General features: G+C 38.0%; 1 protein-coding gene across 3 annotated transcripts in view; it reads left to right on the top strand.

Moving 5' to 3' along the window:
* The window catches only part of TENM1 (teneurin transmembrane protein 1), a 1,415,133-nt gene that overhangs the window by 59,794 nt on the left and 1,338,307 nt on the right, over positions 1-17,032 (top strand). The window contains exon 2 of one of the 3 annotated variants that reach the window (XM_075132522.1): positions 15,971-16,133. The exons of the other annotated variants lie outside the window; for them this stretch is intronic. The gene's annotated coding sequence lies outside the window, so the exon portion shown is untranslated. The remainder of the gene's footprint in view (positions 1-15,970; positions 16,134-17,032) is intronic. 3 annotated transcript variants of the gene reach the window in all.

Consider the following 17,032-nt stretch of genomic DNA (forward strand, 5'->3'; position numbering starts at 1 on the left):
CTGATAAGGCTCTTTCTTTCACGGTACAATGCAGATATTTCAAACAATTAATCCACCAACACTAGCAGCAAGTGAATTTAGCCATAGTTCTGGGAGGTACTAAGCAGCTCCCGAGGGCACGTCTAATCTGTCATCGCAGGATGTGTCTGCAGCTTGAATGGACATACCTGAGCTAGCTCTAATCTATCTAGCTCAGATCCCAGAATAGAGAAGCTATGGCAGTTCGCACTTCGGGCTAGCTCTACAAGTAATTACCCTACAAGGCTTTCAGGTGGGCTTAACTGCAGTGCAGACCTACCCTGAGAGACGTTGGGTATCCTAAGTTTGCATTGATTTCAATGGGAGCTGAGGGCATTTGCACCTTGCAGACTCAGTACATAATTAGGGTTTTCTGGAGGTGCAGACTGACTAAAGCAGAGGTCAAGGTCAAAGTTGTCTGACATGATATGATACTTTGTTAAAAGTACTGGTAGTAAGAGACCATATTGTCATACTGTGGTACTAGCTTGCATCCCCTGTTTTCAAGCATGATGTTGATTCACTGCTTACTCATGTGAGTTATAGGAATACGATTCCAATTTAAAAATAGATGGATTTGTCTTAAAATGCCCACCACTGTTTAAAAGAAAAATAGTTGCAGTACAGTAAAATATCTTCATAATGCAAGGCAGAAACTCTTCCATACACATACATTGTGTGCTAGCCGTCCTGTGCTCTTGACTTACATAATGTGATATAGAGCAAGTGTACTGTGGTATCAACAGATAATTTTAACAGGTGTATTCAAGCGTTGTATGCATGTTGCAGTGAAACACATGCTGTGTAGTCAAGAAATGAATTTATGGTTGAATACTGCATTACATATGCAAGCCAAATGTAAAGCTAAATATACACCAGTTGAGGAGCTGCCCCTAAGTGACTTCAGTGGCAGAAGAACATTTACCTCTCTAAGGATCATAGAATCACACCCTTAATTGGTATCTTTTGACATGAACCAAACAGTTGCTGACACAAGTGGATGGAGAGGCGGGGATATGAGAATACAATCCTTTGGTATTGATAGCTTCCATTAGTACATGTAGCAGAGAGGAGTCTATTCTGCTTGTACTGCATTTTTACAGAATTGTGTAAAAATCATATGACATCCATAAATGAGTATTAATGGTATTTTAATAACAGAAAGAGGAAGCTTTAACACTAAATAAATGGGAGAGAATGTTAATAACTAAAATGGACAGCCACTTAGCTTCCCTCTCCAGACATAATTCTATTTTCTGATTAACAGCCAACATTGGCTCATATTTAATGAACAACTATTTGGCATTAAAGAAGCCCTGTGGAGAACTTGAGACCTCCAGATTAAGGTTTTGTTTTGTTTTTAAAAGAAAGTTGAAGAGCTCATACAGTGAAAGGCAGGTTTTCGTGATTTATTAAAAATGTCAAAGTAAATTGTCTTAAAATACACTTTAAACATTACACTGTTTTTCCAGCCAGCCCATTTCACAGCAGCAAGCTCAGTGCATCCTTGATGTACTAATGCACTGGACAGTTCCTTCCCTGGAAGACTGTTTAGTGAACCAGGGAAGAATTTTAAAGAGGCTGCTTGGCAAAATAGGAAGTTTCCCTCATAGATAGGGCAGTGTTTAAAAAGCTCAGCCACAGAGAAGAGAGAGGCCAAGTTGGACCAATGCCTTCACCCACAATGACATTTAGGAGAAGGGAACGAGGGCAATGCAAATATACTCTCCTACCTCTGAAAGCACCTAGGATTGCCAACTCTCCAGGGTTGTTCTGGAGTCTCCAGGAATTAAAAAATTAATCTTTAATTAAAGATAATGTCATGTGAGGAAACCTCCAGGAATTCATCCAACCAAAGTTAGCATCCCTAGGCCCACCACTACTTCTGCCTTAACTGCTCCTCTGCACCTCCACATCCCACCCTTTACAAGTGGTAGGTGTTTTGTTATTTAGTATTTGCATAGTGCCACCACTATGCCAGGCATTTTACAGACCAGACTAAAGAAAAAATCTTTTCTCTGAGAATTTACACTTTAAATAGACATGTGGCAGAAAGTGGTTGAGATGAGAAACCGATTGAATGAATGGAGGGATTGATCTTGTGTCTAGTTAGAAAATGTGAAAGGAAGTGAACTGTGTGGATGCTGGACCCAGGCTTGTTCCTACCCAGTCCCATTGACCCTATAAAGTATACGTACGTAATACATAAAATGGGGGGAGGGTTATTACTCCACTCCTCTATCTTCACATAAATGATTCTTGTAATGATTCCATGGTCACATAGATGTTGGTCATCAGTTATACAAGCTACTGTAATTGAGTAATACATTTTTGCATGCTACCATACTTGTAGGTGTAACACCATATAAAAGTAAGGATCATTGAACTTGTATTGTAAAATTTAATACAATTTTTCTTTTTGATATTCTTATTGATTATTCTTTTTGATAGTAAGAGTATATTGATTCATAAGTACTCTCTGTGTCATGGCATACTGATAATGTTTAAAACCTTTTGATTTTCCTTTCATGTAGAGCAGCAAAGATGAGATGTAACCACATTGAAGTTAATGAACTAACAGAGGTGTAAAGCTAGTGTAAATAAGAGGAGAATCAGACTAAATCGGGGGGCCAAGATAATCTTCATCCACGAATATTAAAGGAATTGGCACCTAAAATTGCAAGCCCGTTAGCAAGAATTTTTAATGAATCTGTAAACTCAGGAGTTATACTGTATGACTGGAGAATTGCTAACATAGTTCCTATTTTTAAGAAAGGGAAAAAAAGGTGATATGGGTAACTACAAGCCTGTTAGTTTCACATCTGTAGTATGCAAGGTCTTGGAAAAGATTTTGAGGGAGAAAGTAGTTGAGGACATTGAGGTCAATGGTAAATGGGACAAAATACAACATGGTTTTACAAAAGGTAGATCGTGCCAAACCAACCTGATCTCCTTCTTTGAGAAAGTAACAGATTTTTTAGACAAAGGAAATGTAGTAGATCTAATTTACCTAGATTTCAGTAAGGCGTTTGATACGGTGCCACATGGGGAATTATGAGTTAAATTGGAAAAGATGGGACTCAATATGAAAACTGAAAGGTGGATAAGGAATTGGTTGAAGGGGAGACTACAGCGGGTCATACTGAAAGGTGAACCGTCAGGCTGGAGGGAGGTTACCAATGGAGTTCCTCAGGGATCAGTCTTGGGACCAATCTTATTTAATCTTTTTATTACTGACCTCAGCACAAAAAGTGGGAGTGTGCTAATAAAGTCTGCTGATGACACGAAGCTGGGAGGTATTGCCATTTTAGAGAAGGACCAGGATATCATACAGGAGGATCTGGATGACCTTGTAAACTGGAGTAATAGTAATAGGATGAAATTTAATAGTGAGGAGCGTAAGGTCATACATTTAGGGATTAATAACAAGAATTTTCGTTATAAACTGGGGACGCATCAATTAGAAATAATGGAGGAGGAGAAGGACCTTGGAGTATTGGTTGACCACAGGATGACTATGAGCCACCAGTGTGATATGGCCGTGAAAAAAGATAATGCAGTCTTGGGATGCATCAGGCAAGGTATTTCCAGTAGAGATAAGGAGGTGTTAGTACCTTTATACAAGGCACTGGTGAGACCTCATCTGGAATACTGTGTGCAGTTCTGGTCTCCCACGTTTAAGAAGGATGAATTCAAACTGGAACAGGTACAGAGAAGGGCTACTAGGATGATCCAAGGAATGGAAAACCTGTTTTATGAAAGGAGACTCAAGGAGCTTGGCTTGTTTAACCTAACTAAAAGAAGGGAGGGGAGATATGATTGCTCTCTATAAATATATCAGAGGGATAAATACCAGGGAGGGAGAGAAATTATTTAAGCTCAGTACCAATGTGGACACCAGAACAAATGGATATAAACTGGCCATCAGGAAGTTTAGACTTGAAATTAGATGAAAGTTTCTAACCATCAGAGGAGTGAAATTCTGGAACAGCCTTCCAAGGGAAGCAGTGGGGACAAAAGACCTATTTGGCTTCAAGATTAAACACAATAAGTTTATGGAGGAGATGGTGTGATGGGATAACATGAATTTTGCAATTAGTTGATCTTTATTCATGGTAAATAGGCCCAATGGCCTGTGATGGGATGTTAGATGGGGTGGGCTCTGAGTTATTACAGAGAATTCTTTCCTGGGTATCTGGCTGGTGAATCTTGCCCACATGCTCAGGGTTCAGCTGATCACTATATTTGGGGTCGGGAAGGAATTTTCCTCCAGGGCAGATTGGAAGAGACCCTGGGGTTTTTTTGCCTTCCTCTGCAGCATGGGGCATGGGTCACTTGCTGGAAGATTCTCTGCACCTTGAGGTCTTTAAACCATGATTTGAGGACTTCAATTGCTCAGACATAGGTGAGAGGTTTATTGCAGGAGTGTGTGGGTGAGATTCTGTGGCCTACATTGTGCAGGAGGTCAGACTAGATGATCATAATGGTCCCTTCTGACCTTAATATCTATGAGTCTGAGTCTCTTACCTAGATTGAAGAAAGAATAATACTAGGGCTGTCAAGCAATTAAAAAAATTAATTGCGCAATTAATTACTATGTTAATAATAGAATACCATTTATTTAAATATTTTTGGATGATATATTTTCTACATTTTCAAATATATTGATTTCAATTACAACACAGTGTACCATGCTCACTTTATATTAATTTTTATTACAAATATTTGTTATAAAAATCAAAAGAAATAGTATTTTTCAATTCACCTCATACAAGTACTGTAATAATATCTCTTTGTCATGAAAGTTGAACTTACAAATGCAGAATTATATACAAAAATAACTGCATTCAATGTAAAACTTTAGAGCCTACAAGTCCACTCAGTCCTAATTCTTGTTCAGCCAGTCACTCAGACAAACTACTTTGTTTATGTTCGCAGGAGATAATCCTGCCTGCTTCTTGTTTACAATGTCACCTGAAAGTGAGAACAGGTGTTCATATGGCACAGTTGTAGCCGGCGTCGCAAGATATTTACATGCCAGATGCGTTAAAGATTCATTAGTCCCTTCTATGCTTCAACCACTATTCCAGGGCACATGAGTCCATGCTAATGAGGTGTTCTGCTCGATAGTGATTCAAAGCAGTCTCACGCATGTTCACTTTCATCATCTGAGTCAGGATGCCACCAGCAGAAGGTTGATTTTCTCTTTTGGTGGTTTGGGTTCTGTAGTTTCCGCAACGGAGTGTTGCTCTTTTAAGACTTCTGAAAGCATGCTTCACACCTCATGTCTCTCAGATTTTGGAAAGCACTTCAGATTCTTAAACCTTGGGTTGAGTGCTGTAGCTGTCTTTAGAAATCTCACATTGGTACCTACTTTGTGTTTTATGAAATCTGCTGTGTTCTTAAAATGAACAACATGTGCTAGGTCATCATCCAAGACTGCTATAACATGAAATATGGCAGAATGCAGGTAAAACAGAGCAGGAGACATATTGTTCTCCCCCAACGAGTTCAGTCACAGATTTAATTAATGCTTATTTTTTTTAATGAGTGTCATCAGCATGGAAGCATGTCCTCTGGAATGGTGGCTGAAGCATGAAGGGGCGTACGAGTGTTTAGCATATCAGACATGAAATACCTTGCAATGCAGGCTAAAAAAGTGCCTTTTCTCACTTTCAGGTGACATTGTAAATAAGAAACCGGCAGCATTATCTCCTGTCAATGTAAACAAACTTGTTTATCTTAGTGATTGGCTGAACAAGAAGTAGGACTGAGTGGACTTGTAGGTTCTAAAGTTTGACATTGTTTTACTTTTGAGTGCAGTTACATAACAAAAAAATCAACTTTTGTAAGTTGCACTTTTATGGTATTGTATGAGGTGAATGAAAAATACTATTTATTTTGTTTATCATTTTTACAGTGCAAAAATTTGTAATAAAAATAATATCAAGTGAGCACTGTACACTTTGTATTCTGTGTTGTAATTGAAAGCAATATATTTGAAAATGTAGAAAACATCCAAAATATTTAATAAATTTCAGTTGGTATTCTATTGTTTAACAGTGCAATTAGAACTGTGATTAATTATGATATTTTTTTGTAATCGTGATTAATTTTTTTTAATGTGAGTTAACTGCGATTAATCAACAGCCCTAAATAATACCACATTGAGATTTGACACCATGACAATTAGACATGAGAAGTTGTAGGGTTTGACACTGTACTGAGTGATTTAAGTGCCCCTAGTAAAGCTGGCACCTACATGTCCCTACCTTGTTTAAGAAATGAATTAACTAGCAGCCTTGAAATAATTGCAGAAGTGTCCATGTGATGTCTTTCTGGCCTCTGAGAATGAAGAAACAGATAGAAGACATGTTAGTCTATGTGGAGTGACAAAACAGGTTAGTGTTAAGTGCCATTCCGCAGGGATTGATAATGTTTTTCTGTGGTGAGAGGGGAAAGCACAGTTGACAGGCTAACTAAAGCAAGGCTATGAACTATCTGTGTATAAACTGCATTGCACTCTGCATAGCACCTGGAAGATGGATAGGAGATACTCATTTAGGCTGTTATAGACAACGTGAAATACAACTTAATGAGAAATCATAGCATTATATGGTATATCTGTATGAAAGGTCCAATGAACCTATGGCAACACAGTGAAATATAATTGGGAATGAAAACTAGGGCAAACAAGGGGACATAATGTAATTTTTGGATATTAGTTTGTGAAAATTTAATATTTTTCATGATATAGGTCTGAAGTGTTTGGTTTGATTCTCCTCTCAGTTTTGGTAGGGTTAACAGGAGAAACACGTGTGAAACCAGTGAAGTTAAATTGTTGTAAAACCACGGTAAGACTTTGTGTGGCTTTAACTGAATGTGTACTTTAACACAAGTTGTAAAGCTCAATGAGAAAACTGAATTCACAAATGCTTATCTCTATCTGAATTTATTATTACAGATTTTTTCCACTGGATTATCAAGTGTTTGTGGGAAATGAATGCCCAAAAAGGGGAGCATATCAGTGTTACATAGTAGGAACTTTTACACAATGAGAATGATATCATTAAGGTAAAATAATTGTGTATATTTAAAGTCTTATACAAAACTAGAAAGTCCAAAATCCCCACCCAAAACCCAAACAGCATCACAAATTTGAAATGTATTAACATTTAATATGCCACAGCTGTAACCTGTGTTTTTACAAATTTTAAAACTTTTTCATTTGCTTTCTGTATATTGCAATAAAAACAAAAGTTACCCTCACAGCCAGGTGCAACAAGGTCTCAATTATTGCATAATAATTCACTTTATGGGGCTTCAGAGGGGCCCTGCCATCAGTTTTGTATCTAAACTGCACATTAGACAGGAATTATTTCCACAGTATTTCAGCCTGTCTCAATTTATTGCTATATTGCCCCATCCATGAATACTCCAGGCACATTATCTGGCTTTGGCTCTTCCTCTCCTCATTATTCTCGCTGTTCTCCTAAAGGATATTTATTTGCATTAGGTGTCTCTCTTTTGATCACAGGTTTGGGCCCTGATCCTGCAGTGAGCTGACCACAGGCACGACAGTCTTAGAGTTTTCATGAATGAGGCTCAGAGGATTTGGCTTTCAATATCAGATCATAAAACAAAAGGCTCATAATCAACAGCTGGTGACTATGAGAATCAGAGTTTGTAACATCCATAGGGAATTGATTTCTTGGATATGTCTTAAACTCACATTTCTAACAATGTTATATGAGAGACATGTCTGTCTGAACTGGAATTAGTATAGCAGTGAACTATCAATTAAATTCAAGCAGGTGCAGATGCTAAGGCGGGGGAGGGGAGATGCAGCCTTGGCAAAATAGAATACTGAGCTGTCCCTGATTTGTCTTTGAAAGCCTTTTTATATTGATGGTGCTAAGGATCTGATGGAATATCAGAATCCAAAGACAGATTTTACTATCATATCTGGCCCCTTGCTCTCTAATGAGCTGAACCTAAAACCTATATGCTCCCAAAAACACTGAAGGTGCAAGAATAGTTTTGAATTCAAAAACAATTTCTGGGCTGGGACTCATTTTATTAGAAAGTGAAAATGATTATAAGAAAACAATGTTCTAATTAAAAGCAAGAGCTGAACTAACTGCTCAAAGTGAACATGCTAAACTTTGAAAGCTTTTCCACTTGTCTTTGGTAGCACGTGAAAGTGTGTGACAAAACGTGGGATTTGTTTAACTGCTGCAATGTTACTAATCTAGAAGCAAATTGTGCTGTCCTCAATGAAAGTTTCTCCTGAATATTTACTACAAAATTTAGTCCAAAGTAATTACTCATCTACTATCCATCATGCATCTGTTCTAGGCCTAATACTGTTTCCATGGAAGACAATTGGATTCATGGATTCTAAGGCAAGAGGGACCACTGTCATTGCCTAGTCTGACCTCCTGCATAATGAAGGCCAAAGGACTTCTATCAATTAATTCCAGCTGAACTAGAATGTATCTTTTAGAAAAACATCCAATCTTCTTGATTTAAAGTTTTTTCAGTGATGAAGAAACTACCTCAACCCTTGGCAGGTTGTCCCCATAATTATTAACCTCCCTCTTAAAAATTTGCGCCTTATTTCCAATTTTAATATATCTAGCTTCTACTTCCAGCCATTTGATCTTGTTATAGCTTTGACTGCTTGATTGGAGAGCCCTCTATCAAAATTTTGTTCCCCATGTAGGGAGATATAAACTGTGATCAACTGAAGATTTGCCATTGACTTCTACTGATAAATAGAGGAGTTACATTTCCAGTCAGTCAAGATCTTCCGTGAGCAAGTAGGTCATATCTGAGAAAATAAGAAATGTGGTCTTGAGCACAGACCTAGAAGCTCTTTATTCTTCAGTATTGCTGGTTCTGATAGCAGCTTCCTCTGTGGCTTTAAGCAAGTCACCCAGAGTGAGTGCCTCACCTTTGCTCTGCCCCTTTTACATTTAAGAGGTAAGAGGGCTGAAGTGGCATAGAGGGCGCTAAAGTGGCTGGGGAAGAAGTCCCCTTGTGTAGGCATTGCAGAGACAGGTGTAAAGCTGCCTTTTTGTGTATTGGGCAGTACTCTGGGTGGCTAGCTCCTCCTGCTGCTTACATCACTGCAGCTACACTTCTATTTTTACAGTGCTAGTTTGATCACAGATAGCACAGGCAAGTCTTTTTGAGCTGGAATTTACATAACAATGGCCATACTGGTTCAGACCAACAGTAAATCTAGCCCAGTATCCTCGCTTCTGACAGTGGCTGGTGTCAGATGCTTCAGAGGGAATGAACAGGACAAGGCAATTATTGAGTGTTCCATCACCGTTGTCCAGTCCCAGCGTCTGGCAGTCAGATGTTTAGGGACACCCAAAGCATGGGCTAGCATTGTTGACCATCTTGGCTAATAGACATTGATGGATCTGTCCTCCATGAACTTACCTAATTCTTTTTTGAACCCAGTTATACTTTTGGCTTTCACAACAGCCCCTGGGAATGAGTCCAACAGGTTGACTTTGCATTGTGTAAAGAAATACTTCCTTGTTTGTTGTAACTGTGCTGCCTATTAATTTCATTGGGTGACCCTGAGTTCCTGTCTTATATAAAGGGGTAAATAACACTTCCTTATTCACTTTCTACACACCGTTCATTATTTTATAGACCTCTATCAAAACCCTCAATGGTCTCTTTAATCTCTCCTCATATGGAGGCTGTTCCATATATCTAATCATTTTGGTTGCCCTTCTCTGTATCTTTTCCATTTCTAGTATCTTTTCTGAGATGGGGTGACCAGAACTGCATGCAGTTTTCAAGAGGTGGGCATACCATGGATTTATATATCGTGGCATTATGATATTTTCTGTTTTTTATCTAACCCTTTCCCAATGGATGCTACCATTCTGTTAGCTATTTTGACTGCTGCTGCACATCGAACAGATGTTTTCAGAGATCTATCCACAATGACTCCAAGATCTTTCTTGAGTGGTAAAAGCTAATTTAGACTCCATCATTTTGTGTGTATAGTTTGGATAATGTTTTCCAACATGCATTACTTTGCATTTATCAACATTGAATTTCACCTCCCATTTTCTTGCCCAGTCACCTAGTTTTGTGAGATCCTTTGTAATTCTTCATAGTCAGCTTTGGACTTAACTATCTTGAGTAATTTCTTATCATCTTCAAACTTTGCCACATCACTGTTTAATCCCTTTTTCCAGATCATTTATTAATATGTTGAGCAGCACTGGTCCCAGTACAAGTCTTTGGGGTACCTGCTATTTACCTCTCGCCACTGTGAAAACTGAACATTTATTACTACCCTTTGTTTCCTATCTTTTAACCAGATACTGATCCATGAGAGGATCTTCCTTCTCATCCCATGAATTCTTTCTTTGATTAAGGAACTTTGCTTGGGACCTTGTCAAGGGCTTTCTGAAAGTTCAAGTACACTATATCCACTGCATCACCCTTGTCCATGTATTTGTTGACATCCTCAAAGAATTCTAATAGGTTGGTGAGGCATGATTTCCCTTTACAAAACCTATGGTGACTCTTTCCCAATGTCCCGTGTTTATATATGGGTCTGATAATTCTGTTCTTTACTACAGTTTCAACCAATGTGCCTGGTACTGAAGCTAGGCTTACCGATCTGTAATTGCCAGGATTGTCCCTGGAGTCTTTTTTAAAAATTGGAGTTACAATAGCTATCTTCCTGTCATTTGGTACAGAGCCTCTTTTAAGCAATAGGTTACATACCACTGTTAGTAGTTCTGCAATTTCATATTTCAGTTCTTTCAGAATTCCTGTGTGAATAACCTCTGGTCCTGGAGACTTATTACTGTTTAATTTACCAGTTTGTTCCAAAACCTCCTCTACTGACACCTCTCACTCTGGGACATTTCCTCAGATTTGTCATCTAAAAAGAATGGCTCAGGTGTGGGAATTTCCCTCATGCCTTCTGCAGTGAAAGCCAATGCAAAGAATCCATTTAAGTTATCTGCAATAGCTTTGTCTTCCTTGAGTTTGTGTCTTTTGCTAGTTGCTCTTCAAATTCTTTTTTGGTCTGCCTAATTATACGTTTACACTTGACTTGCCAGAGTTTATGCTCCTTTCTATTTTCACTATATACTTTCTAGCTACACATCCAGCTTGAAGTGTAGACATACCGAAAGTTATACTGATGCCTCTCTGGCCCCTGGAGCAGCCTATGTTTGGGATGGTGCAAAGGTGGAATAGCAACCCCTTTCCCCTCACCCCTTCCCCTGGGCTGTGAGACACCTCCCGTCTCTTTGTGTCTTGGCTTCCACAAATAGGGATAGTAATCCTCACCCAACTTCAGAGTTTTTCAAGCAGTTATAACTCACTGATGGTCATAAAATGATCTGAAGATAAAATGCACTACTGTGTATAAACACATTGGATGAAACTCTGGCCCCTTTGAAGTCAAAAACAAACTCCCATTGACCTCAATGGGATAGGATTTCGCCCACTGATTTTTTTAAAAAAGAAAGTAATTTTAAAAGAAATGTCCAGTAGGAGGACTGCAACATCACACCTTTGATTTCACAAAGATACACTCATTTTAGAAATACAAAAGTATCAGTTTTAGAAGGCACTTTATAGATATTTCGGCTGTAGTGTATTCAGTGAATTTCATAGGCAATATGAGAGAATTTGTTGATATCAGATATTTATGAATAAGAACATAGTACTTTGTTCTTAAAATGTAACTTTTCTTAAGTGTCTGTCTTTTTCCCTGGGACTGCTGAAAATTGCAGGCACTGGGTCAAATGAGAGAAAAAGTACTGAAAATATCTCTATATGTAACAAAATCCTAAATAGTTATTAACTGGCACAACGGTAAGTGCAACAGTGTGAATGCATTTGAAATAAATCATTTTCTGGCAATTGCAAAGATTCTGATATCACTTTCCATCCTGTCACTACTTTTGATACTTGCATAATTGTAGTGAATGACTTTGCATGTGATAGTTTTAAAGAGCAGGAGAGTTTTAAGGTATCATCTTTCTTTGCAATGAAGTTTATAATAACCTGTAGGTATATGCTGGTAATAAAGGTTTAATGAACACACCAGTCAACTTCAGAATATTCAGTCATGTTTCCATAGTGACAGTTTAAATCATGTTACACAGGTCTATTTTTAAAAACATATTAATGGTCAGCAAATGAAATACCAATTCAATAAATTGAAATGAAGAGGCTCTGTAGACATATCCAGCACTCATTTACATCTAGGATGATTCCACTTGAGCATGGAAAGCATTCAGGATAATTGCTGTTCCTCAAAGGGTCATTTTGATTAATACACAAACAAAACTTAGTTTGGTATTTAGACAGTTATGATTGCAGTGAGATTTCAGGTATAAATCTTTGTGGTGAGGCTCGAAATAGAAGGAGAATTTTATAGCTCTTCTGATGGGTTTGTTCTTGTGTATAATATTTAATAGCACACAGTTCAGAGTTCAGTTTAGACAGACTATCAGTTATGTAGCCCTCTTGGGTCACAGGATGTCCCAAACAGTTTATCTAAAAATGATGTGGAGGGAGGGATACATGCATATCACTCCAGATGAGCTGCTAAGCATGCATGACAAGGATGCAGATTCTTTACAGAATTACCCTCAATGCAATGCAGTGCTAAAATGGAGCTACTCAGTTTATCCCTCCTACTTTTATTTCCAAAGGGGTGCACTCAGATTTGCTTGCCATAACTTTGATGCAATTAATTGCTAAATTAAAGTTAAGCTCATAATGGACTGTAGTATGTATTTTAGGTGACTTGGGACTAAAAAGTCTCTTTCCTCCTATCCAGGTTTTGATTACATTATCAGTTGCAACAGTTCCCACTTAGCAACTGGTGTCTTTACAAGACTACAAGAATTAACTACAAGCCTACAAGAATTAACATTATCAAAGCAGGATGATCTTATTGAACACTTCTAGCAAGGATCTGTAGGTGTTTCCTCTTGGATTTAATTGAATGAGCTCTTAGATGGGTTGTGTAACAAAGGATCTTAAAAGCTGTCCCTGGTTCATAATGGATGATTCCAATTTTGCTTGTCAACAAAGACATCTTAAAAAGCAATTTAATTTTCTTTATCGATCAGTTACATTTACCATGAAAAGTTGTGATTTTTATCTTGCAGCCTAGTTGCAAAACCTAATAAATATCATAGTTGAGGGTGGTTTGTAGCATGCTATTTAGAGCATGAGTAGGAAGACTTTCATACATTTTAAATAACATGAACAGAATGCTCTTCCCAAATCACCATGTTAATAAGCCTTTACATAAAGAACTCCTCACTAGCACTGTATATCTTTTGCTGAGGTCTGTGCCTTTGAAAGGGGGTGACCTATTTGACAGGAGCAGGGCCTTGTATATAAGGCTACTTCCTGCCCCTTCCCCCCCGAAAAATAGTACCCATGCACCTGGGATTTTTCCACTTATTGGAGAGAGCAGGAGAGATTGTTTATACAGTTGAGCTCAGACAGCTGGTTACATCGTTTGATGGTTACAAGTCATTGTAAGTGGGGGGTTATAATAAGTCAGCTCTTCCCAACTGCTGCACCAGCTAGCCACCATTGGTAGACTGGTTTCTTGTAGGCATCATAGCAGCAGCGGGCCTTGAGGATGGATTTGACAGAGGAGAGTAATGGCCTTATAGATCAGTTCAAGGAGCACTGCTTGCATAAGGAGCATTGTCAAAGGCAGCACAGAGATGCGTGTGGAGAAGCAGGCAAATGGGCTTTCCAGGCTGGAAAAATTCATAGAGAAAAGGGGACAAGGGGATGTTTTTTAATTTTAACTAGATTTATGTATATTTTGATCTGAAAAGTGGCTAGATAGGAAAAAATAGTTTTGTGCATTTATTTGTTTTAGCTCCATCATTCTTTTCCCTGACTTTTGTATAGATTTTCCTCTTCCAGACACTTTACCATTTCTTTCCTTGTGCTAGATTGTAGCTGATTCTAATGACTCTGCCATCATATGACAAGTTCTACTATACATAGCATAGCTGTTTCCAGGAAGATCATTGGTAAGGGGAAGACTGAGGCACCCTTTCTTGTACTGATTAACAGGCTCTCCTACTGAATTCAAGGGAGTGAATAGATCAGTAGGGGACTACTCACTGTGAGCACAATCTAGCTGTAGCAATTTAGATATTTCCCTTTCTTACACTTTCAGGACTTTAACCTGAAACCACACTTCTCTTTAAGCTTGCTACTGTTTTTTTAATACTTTGCGTTTTATGCTGAAACAACTCAAATTTAACAGATTACCATTAAAACTTTCACTCCATGACAAGGCGAGAAGAGTCCAGGCAAACTAACCAGATCAAATTAAACAACACATGTGCAGCTTCTGGCCTGTTGGTTCCCTTAATGATGTAATTGTGGATATTCTTTCAATGAGAGAGTTAGTGACTTTGAAACCTGTATACGTAGCCTAGCTCTGTCAACATAGGTAAGAAACAGAAATACCATGTGACATATATGATCAAGCAAAAGCAAGCAATAAAGCTTGAATTTTGAATATTAAATGTCAAAATAGCAAGTAAATGAAAGCTGTAAAAAATTTTCTTTCTCAGTTTCCAATAGCAACTTTCTGAATTTTATTTTGTATATGCTTGTGGGTGATACATGAATAAAAGGGGTGATACATGAATAAGTTATTTGTGATGAATTAGTCATTGAGATCTGGTAATTTTAGTACAGGATCCCAATGCTTAAGAACATATGAATGGCCACACTGGGTCAGACCAATGGTCCATCTAGCCCAGTATTCTGTCTTCCAGCAGTGGCCAATGCCAGGTGCTTCAGAGGGAATGAACAGAACAGGTAATCATCAAGTGATCCTCCCCTGTTGCCTATTCCAAGCTTCTGGCAAACTGAGGCTAGGGACACTTCAGAGCATGGTTTTGAATCACTGCCCATCCAGGCTAATAGCCATTGGTGGACCTATCCTCCATGAATTTATGTAGTTCTTTTTTGAACCCAGTTATATAGTCTTGGCCTTCACAACATCCTCTGGCAAAGAGTTAACAGATTGACTGTGCATTATGTGAAGAAATACTTCCTTTTGTTTGTTTTAAACCTGCTGCCAATAAATTTATTTTGGTGACCCCTAGTTCTTGTGTTTATGAGAAGCAGTAAATAACACTTCCTTATTTACTTTCACCACACCAGTCATGATTTTATAGACCTCTATCATATCCCCTCTTAGTCATCTCCTTTTCAAGCTGAAAAGTCCCAGTCTTATTCATCTCTCCTCATATGGAACATGTTCCATACCCCTAATCATTTTTGTTGCGCTTTTCTGTACCCTTTCCAATTCTAATGCATCATTTTTTTTAGATGGGGCAACCAGATCTGCATGCAGTATTCAAGATGTGAGCATTCCATATATTTATGTAGAGGCAATATGATATTTTCTGTCTTATTATCTATCCCTTTCCTAATGATTCACAAAATTCTGTTAGCTTTTTTGACTGCCACGGCACATTGAGTGAATGTTTTCAGAGAACTATCCACAATGACTCCAAGATCTCTTTCTTGAGTGGTAACAGCTAATTTAGACCCCCATCATTTTAGATGTATACTTGGGATTATGTTTTCCAATGTACATTACTTTGCATTTATTAAAATTGAATTTCATCTGCCATTTTGTTGCCCAGTCACCCAGTTTTGTGAGATCCTTTTGTAGTTCTTTGCACTTTGCTTGGGACTTAACTATCTTGAGTAGTTTTGTATCATCTGCAAATTTTGCCACCTCACTGTTTACCCCTTTTTCCAGATCATTTATGAATACGGTGAATAGGACTTATCCCAGTACAAACCCGAGGGAGACACCTCAATTTAATTCTCTCCATTCTGAAAACTGATCATTTATTTTTATCCTTTGTTTCTTGTTTTTAACCAGTTACCAATCCATGAGAGGACCTCCCTCTTATCCTGTGACAGCTTACTTTGCTTAAGGGCCTGTGGTGAGGGACCTTGTCAAAGGTTTTCTGAAAATCTAAGTACACTGTATCCAATGGATCTCCCTTGCTTGTTGGACCCTCTCAAAGAATTCTAGTACATTGGTAAGGCATGATTTCCCTTTGCAAACACCATGTAGACTCTTCTCCAACAAATCATGTTCATATATGTGTCTGATAATTCTGTTCTTTTCTGTAGTTTCAACCAATTTGCCTGGTACTGAAGTTAGGCTTATTAGCTGTAATTGCCGGGATCGCCTCTGGAGCCTTTTTAAAAAATTGGCATCATATTAGCTATCCTCCATCCATGATCCCATTAAAGTAAATGGCAAAATTCCCATTGATTCAGGGGGAAGAAAATCAGGCCTTATGACTAGAGCTGGTTGGAAAGTAAGACTAAATGTTTTTTGTCAGAAATGCTGATTCACTGATATCAAAACTTTTTGTGGGAAAGGGTTGGTTTCAACAAATTTTGACTCAGATATTTTTGAAAAACTCTGAAGTTATCAAACTATTGTGCTCTCACAAAACAAAAAAACCCAGTTCTCTGGTTTGAAATGACTTTGTTTTGACATACAAGTTAATTATAGTTTTTAAAATAGTTGAAATCAAAATGAAATTCTTTGACCCCAACTTTTTATTTTGTTTTTATTTTTGGACTATGAAAATTTGAGGTTGACTTTTTGTCCTGATTCAGGATAGAAAATTTTAGATATCTTGACAGTTTTCACAGGACAGGAAAATAATTTCCTGACCATCTCTACTTGTGATGTGTGGTCTTGTATTTTTATTTTCAAACACTTTTGACGTATAAGGGGACACCTGCTTTCACAGTGTGAAATTTTGGTCTAAAAATGTCACTCTTCAGTAAAATTGCCATCAGATTATTCCACTTATAGTTAAAAATATAACTGTCAAATAAAATTCACAGCATCTTCCTGGTGGCGCTTCTTAGCGTGTCAGTTTTCAAAATGATCCTTTGAGTAAATCAAATGCCCCCCTCT

This window comes from Caretta caretta, chromosome 9 (genome assembly GCF_965140235.1).
Source record: "Caretta caretta isolate rCarCar2 chromosome 9, rCarCar1.hap1, whole genome shotgun sequence".
Classification (NCBI taxonomy): Eukaryota; Metazoa; Chordata; order Testudines; family Cheloniidae; genus Caretta; species Caretta caretta.